This window comes from Macaca fascicularis, chromosome 3 (genome assembly GCF_037993035.2).
Source record: "Macaca fascicularis isolate 582-1 chromosome 3, T2T-MFA8v1.1".
NCBI lineage: Eukaryota > Metazoa > Chordata > Mammalia > Primates > Cercopithecidae > Macaca > Macaca fascicularis.
The window spans coordinates 168,978,878-168,983,291 of NC_088377.1; positions in this window are offsets into that span (position 1 = coordinate 168,978,878).

The window sequence follows — 4,414 nt, forward strand, 5'->3', positions numbered from 1 at the left end:
TCTAAGCCTTTTATACTTGAAAGTCAGTTTTTCTGGATACAAAATTCCTTGTCCACTTTTTCTTTCTTTGAGTAGCTTAAATACACTGCTCAATTTTCTTCTGTCATAAAGTTCTGCTGTTAAAAGTTTAATATTCTTTCTCTTGTAGTTCATATGTTTGGACTTTGTTGGTTGATTGGATAGGTTTTGTTTGCATGCATAAAGGATTCTTCCTTTCGTTTAAATTCCAGGAGCATGTGTCTTGGTGTTGATCTTTCTGCATACAAATTTTAAGTGTGTTCTTTCAGTTTGCCATTTTAATTGTTTTAGGAACGTTTCCTTAAAGAATAATTTCTAGTATTTATTCTGTTTGCTACTTTGGAATTTTTTCTTCAAAAACTTCTATTATCCATATGTTGGATCTTCTTGACTCATCTTCACTATTTGTCATTTTTCTCTTAAATCTTTTTTTATGAATTTTTATAAATGTTTAAACTTTTACACTTTCTTTTTTGGCATTATTTTTTATGTTTATTCATATTATGATGCTTCTAGTGATGTTTTTCTTCGTACAATCACTGTTTTAATTTATAATATTTTTATTCAATTATCTGTCAGCTTGAGTCTTTCCGATTCTACCTTGTATCGTTTAAAAATGTCTTTTAGCTTGTTTTGAAATGGTAGTTTAGCATTTTAATCCATTAATGAGCATGTCTTTCTGAGATAAATTTTCTTTTATGTGATAACATTATTCTATTTCTTTTTTTAAATATAATAACTTTGTATGAGATTAGACCACAGAATGTTTTTGTTCATTTTAATATAAAATTTCTGCTATGGTTTGAACAAGTTCCCCAAAGTTTATGTGTTGGGAAGTTAGTCTCCAATGCAACAGTGTTGGGAGGTGGGACTTAATAAAAGGTGATTAGGTCACGAGGGCTCTGCCTTCATTAGTGAATTAAAGTCATTATCAGAGGAGTGGGATAGTTATCCTGAAAGTATGTTGGTTATAAAAGCGAGTTCAGTCCCATCATGCTCTCTCACTCTCCCCCTCTCTTGCCCTTCCACTTTCTACATAGGATGATACGGTACTAAGGCCCTAACCAGATGCCAGTGCCATGCTATTGGACCTCTCAGCCTCCAGAATCATGAGCCAAATAAATTTCTGTTCATTATAAATTACCTAGTCTGTGGTATTCTGCTATAGCAGCATAAAATGGACTAAGAAGCTCTCAAAGAAATGCTTGCATATATTTAAACAAAATTTAAAAGGAATAATCTGGAAGATTAGATAAAATCTTGAAGAATTATTAGGTGCATTTCCAGGCAAATTTTTTTTTTGTAGTCAGTGCCCTAAAAACGTATGCTTGAAAAATTTATAAAATTATGACTCTGAGGAAAGTACCAACAAAGGTGAGATAGACTAAAGTGAAGCTAGGAAAGACAAAAATATAAAAGCCAGATAATGATATGGTGGGAGTATTGTTCCTAGAGGAATAATCCAATGCAGGAATGTGGTAGACAATATTTGTTTTAGCAACAGATAATTTAGACAAACTCAGAACTCACTATTGGACAATCTAAAGGGCAAAATACAAAGGAGCATATTTTTAAGAATCTCTGGCAGACAGAATATGGAAAGAAAAAGGAAAAAAGACCCAGAAAGAACTGGACCACCAATAGGAAAGATGGAAACTTGTAAAATACATTGAACAAATAAAAATTTTTCTTAATCTTCCTGAAAGGATTAGAAGGATAGCAGAGGAAAATAAATCTGCATTCTTCTCAATTGGCTATAATTTTGGGAGAGAAGGAAGGATGTTATTGGACTTCTAAAATACCCAAAATGACCACAAATCTCAGATGGGTCATCAACTCTGCCAGATAATCCCAACATGCAGAAAAAATAGCCTGGATTCATTCCTTAGCACTTCCCCAGAATATCCCTCTAGATTTTTCTCTTTCTCTTCAGCATAGTCTTCTTTTTTTTTTTTTTTTTTTTTCTCTCTCTCTCTCTCTCCTGGGTGATTTCTAGTGCCATATAAGTATGACTTTTTAAAAAACTACTGGAAAACAAAACTTAAAATGACTTAAAACTGTAATGGCTTTTTTAAAAAATCATCTTAAAAAAAAACTATTTCCACAATTACCACCTTGATTCTTGGTTCCTCTTCATAGCAAAACTTCAGGAGCAAGTTCTTCACTCATTGTTTTGTTGTTTTTTGTTTTGTTTTGTTTTGTTTTTCATTTCTGCCTCTTGTTCTCTACTCAACCCACTTTCATACAGCTTTGTCCTCACTGAACCACTGAAATGATTTTCATCAAGGCCATAAATGACTGACATCTAAACAGTGGGATTATTGGACATAGTGATCACTCCATGATGCTAGAAAATCTTGCTTTTCTAGACTTCTGTGACCCACACTCACCTGGTTTTCTTCCTACCTCAGTGGTTGCTTTTCTCAGTCTCCCTTGCTGGCTTATCCTTTTCTTAAAACTATGAAATGATGAAGTGACTCAGAATTTTTTCCACAGACCTATTTTATTATCTTCCCTAAGCACTCTCCTCCTAAATGATTTCACCCACTCTATGATTTCAGCACCCCCAATATGATGATGATTTCCAAATTTCTCTCTCCAAGTTGGACTATCTATCTGGTTTAGCAAAATTTTCTTGCTCACCAGTTTCACGTAGATGTCTAATAGAAATCTTAAATTTAACATGGCCAGAACTATTGATTTTACCTTTTCCTCACCTAAACCAAAAGTTCTCCAACAAATCTTTCCTCATATTAGTAAACCACATCACCTCTCCCTTAGTTCTTTGAGAGAGGAAACCTAAGTTTCATCCTTTCTTCCCCTTAAACTCTATATCTAATCCATAAATAATTCCTGTCAATTCCTCCATTCAAATATTTTCCTATCTGACTACTTCTCAGCTTCTTAATCGTTACGCCTGAGTTCATTTGCCGCCATTGTCTCTCATCTGATGCATCCCCATAATCTCCCTTTTGGCTTTTGACTCCTGAAGTCTTTCTCTCGTGCAGCAGCCAAAGTAAATGATATTTCCAAAGTGTGTTTTTCATCACACTTAAACAAAACAAATTCTTTAGCGTTTCACACAGGTTCTATATGATGTATCACCTTTACATATTTATCCTACTACTCTCTGCCTTGTTCATTGCACCCTGACCAGCCACCCCTTTTGTTGTTCCTTGATCATGCAAAGCACGTTCCCCCCTGCAGTTTTTCTGCTTGGAATACTTCTCTTATACATCTTCATGAGTCTGCAGCCCCGTCATCATTCAAATTTCATGCCCCAGCATGCTAGCTGAAGCCTCTCCAACTCCAACCCCACCAACCCTCTACCACACTATCTAGTTTTATCTTCCACAGACTGTACAATAACTGAGGTTATCTCATTTACATGTTCATTGTTTACCTTCTCCCATTATAATTTAAGCCTCTTTGGAGAAGGAACTGTCTGTTATGTTCACCCCTGGATTCCCACACCTAAGACAGGACCTGGTATATCACAGGTGCTCAGCAAAAGTATTTTAACAGATTCACTTATCTTTCCACACAGAGCCCAGCACAGTATCAGTGCTCCAAAAAATTAACCTGAAATGTCAACAGGATATATACGTTTCAGATTCCACTGAAATATATAAGGATATAAGGAGAGCCACATCTGAAAAGAAGCAAAGCCCAAGAAATAGACAATAAAGACAAGCAGCAGTCAGCCCAAGGAAAGGAGATCCCTAGTCCATCTCCTGTGAATCCCATCCACCCTCCTTGTTCATCACCAGGCAAGGAACCCCCAGCTTGGGCCCACAGCACAGACACCCATCCTGGGATGACTGTACTAAGCAATTGCTGACCTGCATCTTCTGGGGTGAAGCCTTAAGAGACAAGTAAAAGACCCTCAGCCACAAGCACTGCAAAGGTCCTTTCCTCTCTTACCTCCAAGGTGGGGAGAAAACTTAAACCTCAAGATCACCCCAGAGCTGTGGTGGGCAGCCTGGGAGTGCCAAGCTGCAATCTACAGCCAGCACTCAAGTGGGAGAAGAGCCCACACTTCCAGAGAATTGAAAGGGAGCACAACTGCAACTGTGAGGAAATATAGGGGAGCAACACAATGAGCAAGAGCCTACCAACTGACTACTACATTTAAGCAGCACCTACTGGATCACAGCCCAAAGCTTCAACACCAAAAATATCTTGCTAACATACCCCCTGGGAAAATAAGAAGTCAGCTACAAATAAAGACATGCACAAAGCCTCAGGCCAGTGAAAACATCCAGAAAAGAAGTCTACTGACTATACTCAATCTACACTGCAGTTAAAGGAACATCCACATACAGAGATTAGAAGGAACCAATGCAAGAACTCCAGCAACTCAACTATCCAGAATGGCTTACGTCCTGCAAATGAC